Source organism: Strix uralensis, chromosome Z (assembly GCF_047716275.1).
Source record: "Strix uralensis isolate ZFMK-TIS-50842 chromosome Z, bStrUra1, whole genome shotgun sequence".
Lineage (NCBI taxonomy): Eukaryota > Metazoa > Chordata > Aves > Strigiformes > Strigidae > Strix > Strix uralensis.
This window is the reverse complement of record NC_134012.1, coordinates 72,853,792-72,877,173: the sequence shown is the minus strand read 5'-3', so window position 1 is coordinate 72,877,173 and position 23,382 is coordinate 72,853,792. Positions and strand designations below refer to the sequence as shown.

Here is a 23,382-nt window from a genome sequence, read left to right as displayed (position 1 = left end):
TTGCCATTCTTTACAGTAAATGCTTTTATTTAAGTGATTTATGTTTCCAGTGTAAACAGTTACTTGAATGCATTTGTATGAGAACTACTTTCATCTAAGCTAAAATGGCTGAAGGTGAAGAAAATAGGTAAGACCAATTCAGTTCATTACTGGTTGCTCATCTTTTTCAAGATGCAGATTAGAGGCAAGATACCATTTTCCCTGAGTCCTTTTTTCTTTTTTCCTGATCATTGCAAAGATAGGTTGAAAATTACTTCTGATTTAAATTATCTAATCATAAGTCTATAAGCTTTTCTTAAAATCAGGTGTGCAGGGAGAAATTTTTCTGTGCTTTGGGCTCTATCTCTGTCATCGTGCTTCAGTTTGCAAAATGTTTACTCTTTTCACTGCAGTCATTCCTAACAAAATTATTTGTCCACTGTGACTAGAGGGGGCCGTATTTTACCCAATAACTTCACTTGATTTGCCATGGTTTACTAATTTAACAAATTTAGCTGGCAGTAATTTACCACTGGATTACCTTCTAACAGCTGGAATAGGTGTGTTTGCCCTGGGCTTGCTCTTCCAGAATGTTTGAGTGATCCTCTTAACTTTGGAACAATGTTTCTCAGACTAACACAATAGCAATTAAACCTAGTCTTCAAACAAAGGTTGATGACCTAAGTATCTCCTATGAGGAGACACTTAAGGAGAGAACAGAGCAATGTCTTACTTTTTCAGACGGACATTTCCCTCTCTTAGTTTCCACAGACCTTTGTTACCAAACCAAACTGAATAAACTTGCTTACAATAATAATAAATTATTTGGGTCAACTCTGTCTGTAAGAACATGAGTAAGGACAAAACATTTGCATTATGAAGTTCACTTGCATTTACCATAGAATGGTAGCAAGCCCATGATGGTTGTGTCTTGGTCAGTGGTTATTTTTGTGCATATGTTTTTTTTTGGATTCAGGAGGAGGACAGCTACCTATCAATAAGGAGAAGCTAAGCTGCTTCATATTTGACATGATACAGAAGTGTGCAACTTAAGGCAATTATACTGACCTGTGAAAACTTGTTACCCTGGTGTCTGTGCTTGTTCTTGCCCTGTGGTTCAACGCAAGGTAATTTGCAGCAGACTGAACAATTAGGAGCAAGTTTAAATTCACCTTTGGATAAAGGGGTTCAGGGAAAGTTCTCCTGGCTTTGAATAAATAACTAAATCTCTTCAAATTTTTAATAAAAGCATTATCTTGTAAGATTTCTTTAAGCATGGAGGGCTGTGCTTACTGTGCATCAGTAAGTTGAAACACACACAAGGTTTAATCAGTGAGTAGTTTTTCATTGCCTGTAAAAGGAATTACATGGATGCTTTAAAAAGTCATTGTGCTTCAGAGTCCTGGTATATTGTGTAAAGTCACAGGAAGAATTGTAGCAATGTGGTGAAAAGAAATTAAACTATCTTAATATTATTAAGTGATAAACTTTATCACTGTTTTTAAAGCTGCTTGGCTAAACTCTTATAGCTGTTTATGATAATCCCATAGTAGGACAGAAGAATACCGAAATTGAACTATGCCTTCTGTTGACATAGGCAAATCATTCCATACTAAACAAAAGAAGTTGTGTTTATCCATGCTGCTTGAGGACAGAGTAGACGAGAGCTCTAAAACAACTCTTTAAAAATGCTCTATGCGTGTCTTTATTCTAGTACTAAAGCTGTGTATAATATTGGAGTAATGGGCAAGGGTTTTTTTCAAAATTATTTCTGCTGTGCCGAAGAGTGACTGAAAGGTTTGTGTATAGATAAATGTTTCACTTGTTCTTCTCAACTGTTGGAAGGGAAATAGACTGGAAACTGTTTTTTATTTAAAAGCCTGTATATGGATTAATGTTGAACTTAAAATTTTATGTTGACAACCACATTCTGTTTTTTTAATGAAGCTGTTGCAAGCTCATTTGGCACTACTCAATTCTCTTACTCCTTCTTTAGCTTGATCCCTATTTGGTAGAACAGCCAACGTGTGTGTATTTTTTTAACACCAAATTTCAGATCCAATTTTTTGGATTCTTGGTGTTCAATTTTAGGTATGTATTTTTTGAACTAACACGAGAAACAAGGAATTTTTCAAAGGGCAAGCATATGGCACTTAGCCAACTATTATTGAATCTGGTTGTGACATTGCTAAGATGGGAGGCAGATCAAGTAAGAAACTATTACATTTAAATCAGTTTAATTTTAGACAAATGCCTAAAACCAAGCTTTACTGTTCATAAGCCCTAATTAATAACAGATTAAACCTGCAGGACTTCCTGGAATAAATCTTTGGAGAACTTAACTTTCTTTTGTTTTTTGGGTTATTTATGTATTCTTAAAATGGGCATATAGTTGTCCCTTTCCCCTGAAACCTGTAGGGAATTTCAGAAAACTAATTGTACTTAGTGTGAGACTAAACTTCAAACCTGTAATTGAAAAGAGCTTATTCTTACTGCGTTCTGGATACGGTATGTGTATGTCATTTTCTACTCCCAACCCCTTTTACCTCAGGATTTTAATTTTTCTTTAATTGTTTTGTCGGTGCCTTTTTTTTCTTTCCTCTGTATGTAGATGACTAGCTCTCTTCCCTTTCAGGCAAAGTGCTATGCCTGTAGTTAACTGTAACCATCAGCTGATGTACTGATAGCTTGTCCAGTTTAGTGAACGTGTAGTGTTCTCACTGTCACTTACTTCTAATCAGCCCGTATGATTTGAGGTTTAGCATTTAAAGACTAGTGCTCTTTGGATGTAACTTCCATAACCACTGGTATAAGATTCCTTTAGTAGTGGGTTATAGGCCTTTCCTGGCCTTTTTTGTTTCTCGGAAGAACTTCAGGGACATATAGAGCAGCACATAATTAAACAGAATGAAGAAGGCTTTGATCAGAGGTTCCCAAACTGTTTCCAGTTGATTCAAAGACACAAACAATGGGAGAAGCCTTGATCTGTGAACTGATCTGTGAACTATTAAGCTGGACCAGCCAAGATGATCATCTCTTGCAGGCACACCTGTCTGTTCATCAAGGGAAGATCAAGAACTTTGAAAACCTCTGGACAGAGGTGAGCTAATTCCTAAACAACAGTACTGGTCTGAATGATGTATCCACTAATGGAACTTCTTGATGCCTTTTATATGAAAAAGAGAGGATGAAAAATAGATAAAGCATAATAAAAGTACACCTTACTTCTGATGAAAGCAAAGTTAGTCATCCTCTTTGTCCATCTTTTCTAATTCCACAAATGGAAAAACTAGCTGGCCTCTGGTTAGCTTATTTGGTAGCAGAGGGGGAGGAGGAGTCAGTTTTGTATATGTACACTTCTGGTGCTATTGTGAAGATCACTCAGTGTATCATGTATGTGCAGGTGTGACAAGGCTGCATGCTATGCACGTTCCTAAAGTTCAGAGAACTGTATTAATTTGCTAATGTACCCAACACAAAACTAAGTATAAAAGTGGTTTTTTGTATTGCTTTCACTTTGGTGTCTTCTATCCCTGATACATAAATAAGGCTGCAGTTGAAAGGTTGTGGAGATGTGCTAGAATATTTTGTAGCCAATTAAATATTTGCAGATTTTACTGAAGCATAGTATTTCTGATTATTTCCACAATTACCTGCTGTGCTGAAGGATGATTCTTTTTCCTGTTAGTTCAGAGATCTTCTCTGAACAGTTTAAACAACAGTATCAGTCACTAATGGGCTGAAATAATGCAAATTTGTCTATAATTATTCATAGTAATTTCTTACTTTCCGTTGAGTTTACATTAGCTTCAAGTAACTATTTGTCAAATCTTTTACCACTCTTTAGGAAACGGATTTAAAAAAACTGGTAGTGAGTTGTTCCACATACTGGATTGTTGTGGTCATTAGAGCTAATAAGCCACATCTCATTGCTGCTTGTCTGAGGATTGAACGGTGTCCAGTCAATCACTGCTATTAAAAGCTTGTGAGGGGAAAACGGAGGAGTTCTCGCTGTTGAAGTTCATTGGGTTAATCTTTGTCTGTGTTCGTGATGCAGGTATTGAGGTATACTTACGGACACTTGGGATATATGGTGAGTTTTCAGGTGTTTGTGTATACCACATTGCCTATTTGGAAATTTGTCATGACCTTATCATTACTGACTTGTGTTTTTAAAAAAACCCCTGTGTTGTTGCTCTATAAAGATCTGTAACAATGGTTACAAGAGCTTTTGCCAATTCTGAGAAAGAAAATGTGTAATCTCTTAGAACAAAAGTGTTTATAGTGAAGTATTGTGAGGGAATTGTATCAGAACAGAGATTGATTTCATCAATCAGCTAGCCTTCTTCAGATAAAAACACCATTTAATTTAACCTACTTATGGAAGCTGTAAGTATAAAATATAAGTTGTAGTAAGTATAAAAAATAAATGTGCACTGAGAGAGGTAGCTTTTGTTAGGAACGTTAGTTTCTTCAGCTGTAGAAGATTCTTGTAGGTATAGCTTGTTGCGTGGTCTTCTCAAGAATTCTGACAAACCACGCTGAGTGTGTCCTTGGATTAGTTTTCATTCAAGTTCCATTAGGGATTTGAAAGATAAAATGGAAGCATGCTTACAAAATCTGAGATAGTTTTGGGCAGCATACTTTAAAAACAGAAATGGAAAGTGTAGAGGAATAATAAATAGAAAACTTGGAAAATATGCTTTAGCTATAATCTACCATCAAGGAGACAGCTTAAGACAGATGATAATTTTGAGGACTTTTTTAAGACCTACTTCTCTAAAATGCTGTTTTATTATACATGTTACAGGGAGGGGGAAAGCACTTCCTAACTGTCTTTGAAGTCTTCAGCATACAAAATAATTCAGGAGTAGTTGGAAAGCTATAGATGGATAATAGAGACATTTCTAGGAAAACTTGCTTTGGTTTTGTATGAGTTGGTAACAATTTTTTTTTTAAAGCTGATTAAAGAAAATGCTGATTAAACTCAAATACAATTTGAGAGTTCAGTTTGCTTATTTTAGGAGGGTTTTGTTTGGTTAGGGGTGTGTTTTGCATAAAAATTTTTTTAATGGTGTGGGGCTATATGGATCATGTTGTCTACTGTTGAGGGAAAAAAGTGGTGTACTTCCACTGTTCTCCAAAAAAGCTAGAATAATGTTTTTCTTGAGACATATGAAGAGAATTGTATGGTGTGATAATTTTGTGTCGAGGGCCGGGATTATCATACTGTTATTAGATGACTGGAGTACCTACAGATGAATTAAGTGATAAGACTTGTAACAGAAGAAATAATATTCACCAACTTGTCAGTGAACTTGTAATTTAATTGTGCCAGTGTCCTGGGGAATTAAGGGAAGAGAAAGCAGAAAGGTTTCTTTTCAACCAAGTCTTACTCTTACAGCAGAGACATTAGCTCAATCCCCAACTCTACTAATGCAGAAAAGCATCCCTTTTTAACACTTTTAACAGAAATGAGATCACATTAAATCACACTCTTGCTTTTCTCTCTTTAAGCCTTATACTGGATTAGTACTGTCACCAAACAGGATAAAAGAATTTGTCAACACCAATGTGATGTAGATAAGCAGACACTTCTTTATTAACGGCCGGGTGCACAGGGGAGTCGTCTCACCAACAGCACACACCTAACTCGTGTAGCATGCTGATTATATAGGCTACAATGATGCATAGTGAACATTCTCATACATAGTCATATCAATTCTCATAATTCATTTTCTTAATCCCACCCTTTCCGGTCATGTGCATTTTGTCTTTAAATTGAGTTGAGGGGCTGCTTTTATGACCACCACGGACCACCGACTCAAAAGAAAGACCCTCCAAAGTCCTTGTCTCAAGGACTTTGGCTCACACTACAGTTTTAACATGCTTCAAGGTCCCTTCACAATGTATCCTTTAGAACATCCTGGTCAACAGGGCAATAAATTGTCCTTATCAAACAGGCTAACAATAGTACCTGGTTATGGATCTTATTCTTTGAATAGAAATCTGGTTAGTGATTGTTACTGGCCCACGCGGCCTTAGCCTGGGACTTTACAACGGACTTTGTAGCAGCATGACTGGTTGTATGGTTACTCTAAACTAAATACAGTATTTGTATGGCTACTTAAAACATTACACAACTATCTTTTTCTAACTATTATAAAACTGATACTCTTATAAAATTCCATTTAATTGATTAGGCTTAATCATTCCTTGTTTAAATCAAAATCACCAAAAAACATTAAAATCAGCTCAAATTAATAACAAATCGGTAACATTTTGGCCCTTTGAAAGTTTTGAAAATCATCTCAATACTTTGGTACCGAAGTCTGTTACATTTCTGTCTCACTGTATGCTGGTGAGAGTCTTGGGATTTCTCTTACCAGGCAATTGAATGCAATTTTGCTGTTAATTTTTTTCTTCAAGCAGAAATAAATCATCAAGAAAACAACCAGCAAGATAAATAACGTGCCAAATTAATCCACTAAAAATCTTGTCTATGCAATCTTCTGACATATATTCTCAGACCTTTTCAGTATCTTCCTCAATTTTTCCTAGTAATTCTAGGTCATGTTCTACATCTTGTGTCACATTTGGGATATGTATGCAGCAATGATTTACTCTTGTTTGAGGTATCCACAAACTCCATGCTCGTTGAGCAACAGCATATCTAGTGCCATTCTGTTTTGCAAAGTCATTCTTGAGGTTGCCTGTAATTGTAAATTTTAATTCCTTAAATCCTTCCCTTGTGACATTTGCCAGTCTTTCTACTTGTCCAGTCAGTCGATACAGCCATTGCCTATTTCTGTGATGCCATGGGATTCAAAAGGGATTCTAGAGCCCAGCCAATTTTTACTCCCATCGAGGGTTCATTTCATGTTTCATCTGTCTCTGATCTTTCAACCCGCTTTAATTTTAAATTTTCTAATGATCCTTTAAAGGGAGATTATTTCCAAATTGGGCACAACGTTGGCATACCTAAAGTAATCTGTTTTACTCTTCCATCCAAGGGCAGATGCGTTGTCCAGGTTCTGTCACTCATTGCCCAAACTAAATGTCCTGGACTCTGAATTGTAGATTTTCTACAGCTAAATATTGTTCCTCTTTTGGATGTATCGGTTTTGGTTAAATTAAGACAATTTTTAAGTCCTTTGCAAAGACACCCATATTTTAAGGCAGCAGCCAAAGGAGGAATTATCTGAATTATTAGGTCTACATTGCTGCAATTATATACCTTCTCACATTTCCACCAAGACACTAAATTTTTCTTTCAGTGTGCTTCCTTTATCATTTGGAATGATAAATGGAAAGGCTGCAAAAATTGTCCCGTCCCAAGTAAAATAAAACACTAAGGAGTTCTAGCCATGTACTGAAATTGAGAAAATACAGACATGGGCTGTAAAGAATCCCATTGCACCTCCTCCTCTTGTGTAGTCTGATTGGTTTTGTCACACTTCCATTCCATGATGTTTGTACTTACATTGTTTCTAATTTGTTCATTTTAAGAACACCACCCAATGGTTCAATATCTTCCTATTTTTGTGAAAACATAATTTAACACTTTTTCACAATCTGCTTTATTCCCTGGGGACTTCCATTGTTTCCTGGTAATTTTTACTTGTTCATACCACTCAACAAAAGGTTTTTGTTTGCAATGAGTAGTCTCATTTCTGTGTCTTAAATTGGTCAAATTCATTGTTAAAATTCCCCATGGAACAGATTCACCTACTGCTCTTGGTATCGGTAAGCAAGCAGTAATCTGCGTTATGTTCTGTAAATTCCTTAATTAATCCTAACATCAAATTTTCTTCTGGTGTTTTCTCTGGGAGGTATATTAGCTGTTTCTGTCTGCCTTCTATTCCTTACCTTCAGGTCTAACATTTCCTCATAATTCTCAGTTGCATTTTGTCTTTCAATTGTTACCTCAAATCAAGATCCCACTAGCATCAGTTTCCAGATTAAAATCAAATCTAAACCAATTTCCAATCAATATATAAAGTTAGACATATTTTAGAGTCAATTTTGAAGATCCCAGATCCTTACTGATGACCTTCCAGGAAGGGGGCACTTTCTTCACTCTAGTATAGTGTATCCACGTATCTGATTCTGTGATTTTGATAGCTGTAAAGGTAGTCAGCAGTATTTGAAAGGGTCCTTTCCAGCGTTCTTGCAAGGATTCAGAAGTCTACATCTTCACATAGACGTAGTCTCTGGGTTGAAAGTCATGTACTGGATTTTCCGGGGATAGAGGTCTGTTCCACACTACTGCATTTCAGATTGCAGTCAGGATTTTTCCTAAGGAAAGTAAATAATTTTACACATCTTGTTTTCCTTTTACATGCATATTTGGATTTGGTTCTGGAGATTCATATGGTTTCCCATATAATAATTCATAAGGACTAACTGAGGCCACTTTAAATTAGTTTCTTGACATTTTTTGCTAATTTGCCTTTTAGGGTCTGATTCATTCTTTCTACCTTTCCACTGGATTGTGGCCCCCATGGTGTATGTAAATCCCAAGTAATTCCCAGAGTTGCACAGACACTTTTTACTACTTCGGGAACAAAGGGTGGGCCTCTATCTGAAGAGATCCCAATAGGGACTCCAAATCTGGGGATTATTTCTTGTAGTAACCATTTTACAACCTCTTTTGCCTGAGTGGTACAACGAGGAAAGGCTTCTGACCATCCTGTAAAAGTACCAACCCCCACCAGAATGTACCAATACCCATTTTGTCTAGGTAACTCTGAGAAGTCTACTTGCCAATAGACTCCTGGTACAGTTCCAGATTTGAGTTTACCCATTGGAACCTTTTTCTTCAGTACTGGATTATTTTTCAAACACAGTTCACATTTTGCAGTTATTTTGGCAATTCCTAAATTCTTAACTAATACTAGTTGTCTTTTTAAAAGGGTTATAAAAGCCTCGATGCCCCAATGACGTTCCTGATGTTTTACCTGAATTATTTCTCTCATTAGAAAAGGTACTATTACTTGTCCATTAGCTGTCACCCACCATCCAGCTAAATTTTTCCTAGCATTCAATAATTGCCCCAATTTATCATCTTCTGAATATTTAAGTTTCTCACAGAATCACGGAATCGTCTAGGTTGGAAAGGACCTTGAAGATCATCTAGTCCAACTGTTAACCTAGCACTGACAGTTCCCAACTACACCATATCCCTAAGCGCTATGTTGACCTGACTCTTAAACACCTCCAGGGATGGGGACTCCACCACCTCCCTGGGCAGCCCATTCCAACACCTAACAACCCGTTCTGTAAAGAAATGCTTCCTAATATCCAGTCTAAACCTTCCCTGGCACAACTTGAGGCCATTACCTCTTGTCCTATCACTTATTACTTGGTTAAAGAGACTCATCCCCAGCTCTCTGCAACCTCCTTTCAGGTAGTTGTAGAGGGCAATGAGGTCTCCCTTCAGCCTCCTCTTCTCCAGACTAAACAACCCCAGTTCCCTCAGCCGCTCCTCGTACAACCTGTGCTCCAGACTCTTCACTAACTTTGTTGCCCTTCTCTGGACATGCTCGAGTAATTCAATGTCCTTTTTGTAGTGAGGGGCCCAAAACTGAACCCAGGAATCGAGGTGTGGCCTCACCAGTGCCGAGTACAGGGGCAGGATGACTTCCCTGTCCCTGCTGGCCATGCTATGGCTGATGCAAGCCAGGATACCATTGGCCGCCTTGGCCACCTGGGCACACTGCTGGCTCATGTTCAGCCAACTGTCAATCAACACCCCCAGGTCCCTCTCTGACTGGCAGCTCTCCAGCCACTCCTCCCCAAGCCTGTAGCACTGCTGGGGGTTGTTGTGGCCCAAGTGCAGCACCCGGCATTTGGCCTTATTGAAACTCCTCCAGTTGGCCTGAGCCCATCGCTCCAGCCTGTCCAGATCTCTCTGCAGAGCCTCCCTACCCTCGAGCAGATCAACACTCCCACCCAACTTGGTGTCATCTGCAAACTTACTGAGGGTGCATTCGATCCCCTCGTCTAGATCATCAATAAAGATGTTAAACAGGAGGGGCCCCAGAACCGAGCCCTGGGGGACACCACTCGTGACTGGCTGCCAACTGGATTTAACTCCATTCACCACAACTCTTTGGGCCCGGCCATCAAGCCAGTTTTTTACGCAGTAAAGCATGCGATCATCTAAGCCACAAGCAGCCAGTTTCACCAGGAGAATGCTGTGGGAAACGGTGTCAAAGGCCTTACTGAAGTCAAGATAAACTACATCCACAGCCTTTCGCTCATCCAATAAGCAGGTCACCCTGTTGTAGAAGTTCTCCCTTGGGAGAACTACTGTTTTGGTTGGAATCAATGCTATTTGTAATGTTGTTTCTTTCTCTGCTTTTCTGGCAGCCCTGTCTGCTATTTCCTCCAATTTCTTTTGTATTCCCAACCTGATGTGCTTTACAGTGCATGATTGCCACCTGAGTTGGTTTCTGAACTGCTTGCAATAATTACAAAATTTCATCCTGATGTTTAATATTTGATCCCTGGCAGATCAATAATCCTCTTTCTTTCCACAAGACTCCATGGACATGTACTACCCCAAAAGCATACTTTGAGTCAGTCCAATTATTTGCTTTCTCCTTTTCACTTAATTCAAGATCTCTAGTTAAAGCAATGAGTTTTGCCTTTTGAGCTGAAGTGGTGCCAGACAATGCATTTTCCTCTATGATTGAATTGTCTGTTGTTACCGCATATTCAGAGTATTGAACTCCATGTTCCACAAAGCTGCTGCCGTCTGTGTATAACTCCCAGTCAGGATCTTCCAACGATGTGTCCTTCAGGTCCTCTTGACTGGAGTACACATGTTCAATGGTAGTCAGGCAGTCCTGCCCTTCTTCCTGTGTAGAACATAGAAAAACTGCAGGGTTTACCAGCTTAGTTGTTTTTAAAATTACATTGTCTTGTTCAGTCAGGACCACCTGGTACTTCATCATTCTGCTTGGGAACAACCAATGTCCCCCCTTTTGTTCTAAAACAGTTATCACCATATGTGGGACATATACTGTTATTGTTCTTCCCAAAGTCAATTTCTGGGCCTCTTGAATAAGCATTACTGTAACAGCAGCTGCTCAAAGGCAAGCAGGCCATACTTTACTCACAGTATCCAACTGGTCTCTTCCAACCTCCTGTTCTCTGGGTCAGCACACCCAGTGCAAGATGTTGTCTTTCATGAACAAACAACTGAAAATCTTTGGTTAAATCTGGAAGTCCCAGGGCAGGTGCAGACGTTAGAGTTCATTTTAAATCTTTAAAGGCCTGTTGCTGATGTGGGCCCCTTAGAAAGGGAAGGTTCTTTTGAGCTTCATACAGTGGCCTGGCTCTTAGACTGTAATTCATTATCCAAAGGCGACACCACCCGGCCATTCCCAAAAAGGCCTTTAGTCCATGAACACCTTTCCGGCTCTGGTATGCCACAAATGTCTTCCTTACATTCTGTTCCCAGTTGCCATTGTCCTTTTGAAATCTCAAAGCCCAAATATATTACAGTCTGGCTTGCTGTTTGGACTTTATTTCTGGATACCTTGTACCTGTTTAGTCCCAAGAAAATTTAAAAGTTCTATTGTTACCTTTATTCAGGTGGATCTTTCTTCTGTAGCAATTATATGTCATCCACATGTTGCAAAATTAAGTGTCCAGGCTTTGGCCGTGAATCATCCTGTTTCCATACTTCAGGTTCCTTCGCCAACTGATTTCCAAAAATGGTCGGGCTATTTTTAAATCCTTGGGGTAGTCTTGTCCATGTTAATTGCATTTTTCATCCTGTTTGTGGATTTTCCCACTCAAAGGCAAACAATTTTCTGCTTTCCTTCTCCAGAGGTATGCAAAAGAAAGCATCCTTCAAATCAAGCACTGTAAACCACAGATGGGTCTCTTTTAATGCTGTCAACAAAGTATATGGATTTGCCACTACAGGATAAATGTCCTTAACTATCTGGTTCACTGCTCTTAAATCTTGTACCAATGTGTATTCCCCTGAACGCTTTCTAACTGGTAAAATTGGGGTATTATATTCAGATTCACATTCCTCAAGAATTTTGTGTTCTAAAAACTTGTCAATCAATATCATAATCCCCTGCCTAGCTTCTGGTTTAATTGGATACTGTTTAATCCTCACTGGTCTTGCACCTTGTTGAGGTTTGAACTCGTCCAGCAGCCAGACGCCATGTGGCCGGCTGTTCACCTCCCCCCTCCCCGGTGAAATAGGGTAGGGACAAAAAGAAGATAATTCATAGGTTGAATAAAGAGAAAGAATTTACTAAATATAACAAGAGAACAACAGTAACAATAGTGAGTCCAAAAGAAACAGGTAAAATGCAGCAGTGGCTTACTGAGCACGGTGACCGCCCCCACAGCAACACGTGACCGGACCGGAACCCGAAAACGGCGGTGCCAGAGAGAGCCCGCGCCCACCTGTATCCCTGGGCATGGCATCACATGGGATGAAATACTCCAGTGACTGATCGGGACCTGCCTTCTAGCTGCACTCCCTCTCAACCCAGGGAAAGTTAACTCCACCCTGGTCAAAACCAGGACACACCTTCTTTCAATTCTGTTTTCACAGGTAGTGCTAATTCTGATTCGCCAGGTTTATCTGTTTCCCATACTGTAGGGATTACTGCTAGATTTACTTCCTGTGGAATTTCGTGTTCTTTTATTCTTTCCTGTATCATCAGGATTTCTTCTGCCTTTGACTCAGGTATTTTTAGAAAAAGTTCCCCTTCTTCAAAAACAGTCTGAGCATTTAGTTTAAACAATAAGTCTTTTCCTAACAAAGGTACCGGACATTCTGGTACATACAAGAATTCATGTGTAATTACTTTATTTCTAAATTTCAAATCCAGGGGTTGAAGGAATGGCCTGTTTTCTTCCTTTCCCATCACTCCTCTTATGTTTGCTGTTTTGATTCCTAATTTTCCTTCACAAGTATTCAAAACTGAAAATGTTGCTCCTGTATCTACTAGACATTTAACCTCCTTTTCTCCCAGCTTAATTACAAACAGAGGTTCAGCTGAGTTCCCCTCCAGTCCCCTTCATGCATCTAGGGTCATTACTCTTGCTGCCTCTTGCTGACCACCCATCATCTTTGGACATTCCTGTTTCCAATGCCCTTCTCTGCAATCAGCACACCGAGGGGTGCATTCAAATTTCAGTTCCCAGAATTCACAAATCCTCTTCTTGCAGTAGCCCCTTGTCCTCTCACGTGTCCTCAACCTCTCACTAGTGCTCCTGTTATTACAACCAGTAGCCTGCTTTCTCTAATTTTCTTCTTCTCTTTCTCTCGACAGATTTTTCATGCAACATCCAACATCTTATTCAGATTTCTTGAATCTTCTCCTTCTAGTTTCTGGAGCTTTTTCTATCTGGTGCAGACTGCCCCATAAAGATCAAGGCTAGTTGCATCTGAGCTGCTTCTGTTTCCACCTTCAAATCAGTATATTTTCTGTCAACTTCCTCAATCTTTCCAGAAATGCAGAGGGAGATTCATTTTTATCCTGTCTTACCTCATAGAGCTTAGACCAATTCACAGATTTAGGTATTGCATGGTTTACCCCATACAGAACCCATTTCTGATATCGATTTAATCTCTGTCTATGCTCCCCACGGTTTGGATCCCTCTGGGGATCTCCAGAAGGAGAATTTTGCTCTAAAGTTCCATCAGTCATCCCACTCATAACCACCACTTCTGCCTGCACCTTACCAGTCCTCAGTGCCATTTGTTTCTCCATCCCGTCCAGTAAGTTCCCCAGTATTACTTGCAAATCATTCCAGTCTGGGTCCTGCATTCTAATAATTGTGTCACTATTCTGCCTGTTCTCTCAGGATCTTCCCTGTAAGTCCCTGCAGCCTGTTTCCAAGACATCAGATCCATAACTGAAAAAGGCACTTTTACATAGGCATACAAAGGCACTGGTCCATCATGACCCCCTTGTCTCAAAGAGGCTATTACCTGTGTTTGCTGCCTGGTTCTCCTCATCTTCTATTCCACTACTTTCTGACTCCGGTATCTCTATTGATTCACTATCTCTTTTACCTCCATATCCCCGCCTCCGAGGTCTCTATACTTCTTGCGGAGGGGCTATATATATCTAATTCTGGTCCTACTTCATCCTTTTTTATGCATCTTTTCCCAATATCACATGCAGAGCAACATTTATTTATTTTCTTGTTTTCAGAAGTCAAAGCCATTACCAAATTATTTCCACTAATCAATTTACATTCTGTCTGCCAATCAGTTCGTTTCCTCAAATAAAAGAACAAATCTACATATGGAACTTCATTCCGTTTTCCTTCCCTTCTACAAAACAACATTAACTGTAATATGGTGTTATAGCTCAGAGTTCCATTGGTAGGCCACTTTTCCTGATCTTCCAAAACATACAAGTCACCAATGATTATAATACTCTATCATTTGACTTTTATGTAAGTCATCATGTATTTCTCCCCAGTGTGCTAACAGACATCCTAATGGAGAAGTCTTCAGTACCTTTTCATCAGAAGCCGGATTACCAACACTCTTACTCTTGAACAAATGTGTTCAGATGCCATTTCAAAATATTTTAAAATCATGCACAATCACTAAATCTTTTGCTTTGTTCTTCTCTGGCTCCACCCCTCATGGGATAACAGAACCGCAGATCTGAACTCCACACTTGCTTCATACTTATTTGTACGTCTCAAACGCACACAACATCACTGATTTTTTTTTTTTTTTTTAGATAAACAGATACAGACACCAAAATAGACCAACAAAAACCTATAGCATATAGGTTTTTTCAATACCAAAATTTGTCCAACCCTGCAATAGCTTTCACTTATGTCTTGTGGGCAGACGCATTGTCTCCCAGTCCAAATGCGTACCCTTAGTCCAACCCTGTACAGCTTTTTCTGCGTTTGATGGCCAGACGTTCCAAACCAAATAAGAAGTGTCTTACCAATTCCACGGGATGTTGCAAAGAGCCTTAAGGATTGGGGATTGATGAGTATCCCTGAGAATTCCTTGGTGCCAGCTGGAACCAGCCTGGTCCCCGACTCCTCCGGTCTCTCTTAGCAGGGTCCCATCTAGGTCACCAGAAACTGTCAGCAAATGGTATAAAAAGTTACTGACATCAGTGTGATGTAGATAAGCAGACACTTCTTTATTAACGGCCGGGTGCACAGGGGAGTCGTCTCACCAACAGCACACACCTAACTCGTGTAGCATGCTGATTATATAGGCTACAATGATGCATAGTGAACATTCTCATACATAGTCATATCAATTCTCATAATTCATTTTCTTAATCCCACCCTTTCCGGTCATGTGCATTTTGTCTTTAAATTGAGTTGAGGGGCTGCTTTTATGACCACCACGGACCACCGACTCAAAAGAAAGACCCTCCAAAGTCCTTGTCTCAAGGACTTTGGCTCACACTACAGTTTTAACATGCTTCAAGGTCCCTTCACAATGTATCCTTTAGAACATCCTGGTCAACAGGGCAATAAATTGTCCTTATCAAACAGGCTAACAATAGTACCTGGTTATGGATCTTATTCTTTGAATAGAAATCTGGTTAGTGATTGTTACTGGCCCACGCGGCCTTAGCCTGGGACTTTACAACGGACTTTGTAGCAGCATGACTGGTTGTATGGTTACTCTAAACTAAATACAGTATTTGTATGGCTACTTAAAATATTACACAACTATCTTTTTCTAACTATTATAAAACTGATACTCTTATAAAATTCCATTTAATTGATTAGGCTTAATCATTCCTTGTTTAAATCAAAAACACCAAAAAATCATTAAAATCGGCTCAAATTAATAACAAATCAGTAACAGTAGGAGACCTCAGCAGACGAACTTGATTCCAGCCAGCTTTACAGTTGTATAGATGTTAAATGTAATGTAAATGGAGAGTTTTAATATACGTGATTGTATAACCTCAGTGTTAAAACAGGTGACCTGGAAAACCTTTTGGTGTTGACATTTAAACGTAGAAAAGTTAGCTCTTGTTTTAGTGGACTAGCAAGACTCAGCCTTATTTATGTATGACTATTTTGTAAGGCAGTGCAACTCACATGCCTGAGGCTGAATTACAGTAACTTCATTTAAAAAAATAAAAAATAAAATTAACAGTGCAATGCATTGCTAATGGAAGTAGCTACTGTGAGGAATACTTGTGTTTCTGAAGGCCTTCTAGAAACAGCTGTATTGGTAGAGAAGGTGGAGATGGATTTTGGAATACTTAGATCTTACTAGAAACAGCATGAGAGGGAGATGCTGAGTTGCTGAAAAATTGGGCCAAGTGTTCAGTGCATTGTTCACAACTGGAATATTTTGCTTCTAAAAGGATACTGACAATACATGAAGTGTTTCTAATAGCAGTAGATTTTGTTGTGACAAGTTGCATGCCATGTAGAGTAGAAGTCATGCCTTAAGTGTGATAAAAGATACTATTGGAAATAAGAAAACTAAATGAGAACTGTTCTGCTCTGAAAACTTCTTTAGCTGCAGAAAACAGGGAAGAATCTCCTGTGCAATTAGTAGTCATATACTTACATGTCTATACTCTTTCAACAATGCAATGAATAGTAAGAAAGTCAGAAAGAATACTATGTGATTGCTTCCTGTAAAAGGGAAACTGTCCCCTGCAATGCAGGGAACAGGAATTAATTTCCTGGAGATCTACAACTGATAGCCTTAATTATTTTGCTGACTTTAACAATGAAATAGGAAAATTTTTTTCTCTTTCTCTGGAAGTATTGGTTGTCTAACTCATTCTGTATACCTCAAGACTGTCTATAACTTAATGTGTGCAAAGTGCTTATCTATCATATGTGATAATCATATTTTGTGTTCAGCTATAGTATGTAAATTTCTTCCAGTGTTTAGAGCTGTTCAACCTTTTAAACCCATAAGGTGAAGGAGGTCACTTGAATTAACCAGTATAGTTCTTTCTCTTGCTGTACACAGTTGTGTATGCGTGGACACACGTGCTTGAAATTCATTCTGACTAGTGCTTGTTTTCGTATTAATCAAGTATTTTCAGTTGCATATTCACTAAACGGAGAAAGGCTGGTGAAGTTAGGCCTAGTGAAATGTTTGGCAGGACTTTGCTTCTTAACATTAATTTCGGTTGATTTACAGATTTTGGTAAAATTACTTATTATAAACTGGAAGGAAATTTAAAAACCTCTTCTGTTCTTAAAGTTGTGGCTAGTAATATAAGAGCAAGTGTGTGAGCTGTTGAGTTTTATGTATTGTAATGGAAAATAGTACTGTCACTTAAAGTACAAAAGCAACAGTTTGCATAGCTTAACTAGTATTTTAAATAATATTTTAGAAACATTTTCTCTTTTAAAACATAAAAAATTGCAGTCTACCTGCTTATGTGTGCCCTGCATTTTGCTATTGGCTGATTAAAACTTGAATACTTAACTGAAGATGATTTATGACTTGTCAAATATCAGTTAAAGTTTTCTGACAAATGTGGTTCATTAATGAAGACTCAGTACTTCACTGCAATGAGTGTTTGAACTAAGAACTGCTAATATGTTAGAAAGCATCAAAGTAGTAGCTGATGAACTGAATTTTTGCTACAGGCTTTTTATTAACTTGTGTGGCCTAATGAATTTAGTTGTAAATGAGAAATCATTGGGTGGAAGGTGAAAAGAGACCACTGGTTCTAAACCTTTGTGGAGAAACATCCATATTCTAACAAAATGATGGGAAGAACAATGTGTAGGAGCTGATCAGAATACACTGGTATAAGATTAGTGATTAAAAATGGCTTCCTTTTACTGCATTTTGGACTGGTGGGAGGATAGTGTGGTTGGGAAGTGCTTCTAAAGAAGGCCTATAAGTTTGCTGTGGTACTGGGGAACTGTGGTGCTGTGAGTTGGCCCATGGTTCATGTTCAAATTTGGGAGGGCTTGTTTGCAATTTCTTTTGACTGCCTGAGACTGACCATTAAGACTTGCATCTCTTATTCTGGATGTATGCCTTAAGCTCTTTGGAGTGGACTTCTAATTAAACTTAAGTCAAAATTGTTTAATTATCTTCATGATGATATAACTAGAAAAAATAGTTTTATTCTTTTTCTGCAGAAAGAAACTGTAGCCTTCTTGATCCAGTACTTTAATCTTCAAGTCAGAGAGGTGAAATGAGTATAAAGAGTATGTGTATCTTTGATAAAGACATAATATGTTTTACTGAAAAAAAATTGCTAGCTGCTAATGAAAAACTTCAACTCTGAACAAATAAGCACCGAGCAATTCCTGTGCATGTGTACTTAGCAAACACCCACTGGGGTTTGGCAGCAGAACTCCCCAAGTCCTAAATTTTCTTTCTATTCAGCATTGTGTAGGCTGGATAGGGTTGCAACTGTAATTCGGTAGTGCATCATTTTTTGTCCTGCTGAAGATGACCAGTGAGACCTTTTCTGTTTGTATTCTGTGTTCTGCTTTATGCTTTAAAAAAAAAATATTTTATTACTGACTGAAAGGCAGAGTTTTTCAGAGGTAATCACTAAAAGTTTTGTTTGTGACAAGTAACCCTTAATGAGAAACCAGAAACTACAGAGAAGGATGTACTGCAGCTGGTTTTGCAAACAGGCTAGGACAGAAAAAAATGCTGCAGTGATCCCAAGAGGGTATTGGTATGAGGGACTATGTAAAAAAAAAAAAAGTTGAGCAGCTGATTGAAACGGTCATTAGCAAATGACCTGGAGGAATTTTTCTATGAAGCAATGATAAAATACATAAACACAAGGAAGACTGGAAGCTGATGTCAGGGAGGATAATGCAGAAAGTGTAAGGCAGTGCTTGGGAGGTAAGGTCTTTAAACAAAGTTTAGAAAAGTATATGACTTCCTGGTTTGCTTTGATTCAGTATTCTGGAGTGGCAGATAGATTTAGAAATTATGGTAGAGTGACAGGTGATTTTGACAGTTAAAGAGACCTACCCAATCTGAAAGGGTAACTGATGTGTAATAAATGCGGGCAGAGCCAGGCATGCTGTCAGTGCCACAGACTTCTTAACCTGATATCCTCAACAGAAGCTCTTGAATGTGCATATGCAGTATTAATAGTCACTTCTGTTGTGTGTTCGTTAAAGCTTATCTCACCTCTAAAACAATTATTATCCATGTACTTAAAATGTGAAATACAAGAAGAGCGAAGCTCTAAAGAACATGGAAAGAATTAGTTGTGTTTTTACAAAGAAAGCCATGTGTGATTAGAGTGGAACAAATGTAAGGAGTACATGACTTTGCCTTTAATACTTGTTTAACTCTTTATTAAATAGCAATGCATTGTGACAAGTTCTAATGATCCTACTAGGAAGAAAGTTCATAATGATTTATGTGCTTTAGAGTAAGAGAAAAATTTTCCAGAGTTCTGTAGAGTAAGTCTTACAAAAAATTCAAAATAATTTAGAAGCCTTTTTTAACTTATCAAGCAAAAAAAGTTGAATTTAACTTTGATATTTCCAGGGTTTGATTTCTGAATTGACTTCTTAAATACAATTTTTAGATAAGGTTCAAATATTTTAGCTTGTTTTCAGGATTTATTGTGTTGTATGCTACTTTTTTGCTTTGTGTTTAGTTTGCATATCCTTTGAGCAGATTTTTATTGCTCTGAAATATGAAATTTTGCATACATTAGTTATAATGTTATTTTGGAGTTTCAGCAGCTTGGGCTACAACAGTTCACACTGCAGTTCTGTAATTTGTGGGCTGTGTTTTACAATGTTCTTAGTAACACAGAATTTGCTGAAGTAAGATCAAGGGAAAAATGTCTCATAGTTTTAACATGTTGTGAAGCAAGCTTTTCTCAGATTTCATTGATCAGAAATGTATGATATTGGGATTCTTGTTCCACTTTCACTGAAGAGTCTTAGTCTCTTAAAAGAATCTGAAGCCATAGTTCTAGACAATTTTGAATGTGTAAAGTGATTCTGATATAACCCAAGTGATGAAGTTTAGTTCTAAAACTTTTACTTAATATCAGGGTCAAAACTGTCACTCTTAATTACTTGGCAACATTTTGCTGCTGCATGAGGTGTTGATGACACTGAGGCGTAATGTCAAGCCTCTGAGAACATTTACAAATCTATCTATGTTAAGTGGCAGAGGCACTTCAACTTCATAACTTCTTGGTGGTAGTCTGTGTAGGGTAACTGCCAATGCTGTGAAGCACTTAACTTTCTTCTTAGTGTCCGTCATGGTGTTCTCTGAAAGTAGTCCTCTGACCATTTGTGAAGTCAGCAAGAAAGTAGATGTAGCTCACTTGTTAACAGTTAAGGTATTTTTAATCTTCTGATCAATTCTATCCTTTATCCTTATCCTGTGATCTTAATTTCATGCTAGAAAAGAAATCTCTTTATGGGAAGACTTCTTATGCATTGATCTTATAGCTCTGTAGATTTTTAGAGTAGGATTCATTACCATAACTGCACATTAAGGCTTCCCACACAGTGATTTCTTGAACTACTTGGACAGATACTGGAGAGTGAATAATGGAACTTCATACAGGTTATTTTGAGATTTCTATCTAAATTTATATCCAGAAAACTGTAGAAAATGGTTCAGGTCTCTGATGGATCAGGCTTCAACTTCTGCTTTTGTTTGCTAAGAATGGTTGCTTCAAAGCCCCGTCTAACTTGGCCTTGAACACTTCCAGGGAGGGGGCATCCACAGCTTCTCTGGGCAACCTGTTCCAGTGTCTCACCACCCTCACAGTAAAGAATTTCTTCCTCACTCTTTCAGTTTAAAATAGTTACCCCTCATCCTATCACTAGACTCCCTGATAAAGAGTCCCTCCCTAGCTTTCCTGTAGACCTCTGTTAAGTACTGGAAGGCTGCTGTAAGGTCTCCACAGAGCCTTCTCTTCTCTAGGCTGAACAACCCCAACTGTCTCAGCCTGTCCTCATAGGGGAGGTGTTCCAGCCCCCTGACTGGCTTCATGGCACTCCTCTGGACTCTCACCAACAGGTCTATGTCCTTCATATGCTGCAGGCCCCAGAGCTGGACAGAGTACTCCAGGTGGGGTCTCGCAAGAACCAAGTAAGTAGAAGGGCAGGATCACCTCCATTGACCTGCTGGTCACACTTTTGATGCAGCCTAGGATACAGCTGGCTTTATGGGCTGTGAGCGCACATTGTCGGGTCATGTTGAGCTTCTCGTCAACAAACACCACCAGGTCCTTGTCTGCAGGGCTGCTCTCAATCCACTCATCCCCCAGCCTGTATTTGTGCATGGGATTGCCCCTACCCATGTGTAGGACCTTGCATTTGGCCTTCATGAGTTTGCACAGGCCCAGCTCTCAGGTTCCTCTGGATGTCACATCCCTTCCCTCCAGCATGTTGACCACACTACACAGCTTGGTGTCATTGGCAGAGCTGCTGAGGATGCACTCAACCCTACTGTCCATGTCAACGACAAAGATGTTAAACAGCATTCACCTCGATACCAACTCCTGAGGAACAACACTCATCACTGCTCTCGCTGTTCTCCACTTGGACATTGAGCTGTTGACCGCAACTCTTCGAAGGAATTGGCAACCATCTAGCCAATTCCTTATCCACTGAGTGGTCCATCCATCAAATCCATGTCTCTCCAATTTAAGGACAACAATATTGTGTGGAACAGTGTCAAGTGCTTTGCACAATTCCAAGTAGATTATGTCAGTTGCTCTTCCCTTACCCACCAACACTGTAACCCTGTTGTAGAAGGCGACTAAATTCGTCAGGCATGATTTGCCTTTAGTGAAACCATGTTGGGTGTCACCAGTCACCTCCTTATTTTCCATTTGTCCTAGCATAGTTTCTGTAATAGCTTTAATCTCAATCGGAAAGAAAAATAAGGTAATTTGAAACATATCTGAGGTACTTCTGTGCTTTCACTGTACAGGTGGTCAGATAGCTATTTGTCAGACAGCTATTAGGCTCTGCCAGGCTAACAGCTGACCTGCTAGTTGAGTCATTTCCAGGCAGTTTATCTTGGAGAGTTTACTATGTACTCTCAGCTTCCACTTATGGCCCACTGAGTAAAATCTTTGATATGTGAAAATGCAGTGCATTTCATGGGGAATCCCTGGGAACTATGTTTGTGGTATGCCATTTGTGGAGGCTGTCACTTTTGGGGGCCGAAATCCCACATTCATGTCAGATACGGGGTTTAACTATATACCGAGGACTAGCATAAAATAGCAAGCCAGTCAGGTGAGAATGAGATGACATTGCCATAATTTGCTGTTGACCAGAATGTCTGAAATAATACTCTGATTGCAGTAACACTTAGATGCACTTTAGAAAGTGCCATCTTGGTATATATCTGTAAGAAGTAGGAGTTCAATTCTAGATACCCAAATTTTCAGGAAAGTCGTTCTTGCTACCTGGAGAGACTTTGCCTTCTTCAGTGCTTAATTTCTAAACAGCTAAGTTTTAATGATCAATTTCACTGATGTGGCACTAGTCAGGTCCATTGATTGTTGTCTTGGACTGGAGAACATTTGGGAAATCTCACATTTTAAGGGTGTTTTTCATCTATGGACTTTATTTATTTTAGGAATACAGTGTATACTTCTGTGAATGTGTAAGATGAACACCCTACACTTCATTGTAGGGTGCTTAGAATTAAATTCCTGAAATTGATTTCTCTCCCAGTGATCCAGGGCTTGTCAAGGAGCACAGATGCCAGCAAAATATGTCCAAACAGTCTAGTGTGTTCTTCCTGTAATTTAGAGCAGTTGTCTAGAGTGGTAGTGTCCAGTGCAATTACACTGGGTTTTGGTTTTCTGTTTGGTGTTTTTCGTAGAAAGTGAAAAATCCTACTTGTGGGTCTTTTTGTGTGTTCCAGGCTATTGATGGATCGGTGCTTTAATGCAGACAAGAACACACTTAACTTTTGTACCTTGCATCTCCCACAATAACTAATTATGTAAGCATAACAGTAATGCAGACAAGGCTAAAAATTATTTATAAACTTTTGGAGGAAATAACACCTTTTTGGCATTTAACCTGTAACAGTTTTTTAAAAAAATTAGAAAGGGGTGCATTCTGACATAGGGGCTGAGAAACCTGTGCTCTCCTGCTTTTTTTTACTGGCGCTTTTATTTCAATTTAGAACTGTGGTGTGGAAGTTTCTGAAAATTAGTCTTGCAAGATGATACTCGGATGCTGGGAGGGTGATCATTAAGTCCCTGAAATTAAAAAAGATAACCAAGTTTGTTTAAAATACTGTTGTATAATACTGACTCTAATGAAGTTCTTACCGCTGCCTTTATGAAGTGACTGATTCATGCACTGTCAGAGTTTACTTCAAATTACATCTGTTGCAAAAATAAGAGTTCTTAAATTCTAAATTGGATTAAGTGAGATAGACTGCTTTAATGATGT

The 23,382-nt window shown here is 38.8% G+C and overlaps 1 protein-coding gene across 5 annotated transcripts in view; it reads left to right on the top strand.

Moving 5' to 3' along the window:
* The window catches only part of SPIN1 (spindlin 1), a 67,828-nt gene that overhangs the window by 9,758 nt on the left and 34,688 nt on the right, over positions 1–23,382 (top strand). Inside the window, exon 1 of one of the 5 annotated variants that reach the window (XM_074855155.1) lies at positions 4,053–4,072. The exons of the other annotated variants lie outside the window; for them this stretch is intronic. The gene's annotated coding sequence lies outside the window, so the exon portion shown is untranslated. Of the gene's footprint in view, positions 1–4,052; positions 4,073–23,382 lie in introns of those variants that run through there. 5 annotated transcript variants of the gene reach the window in all.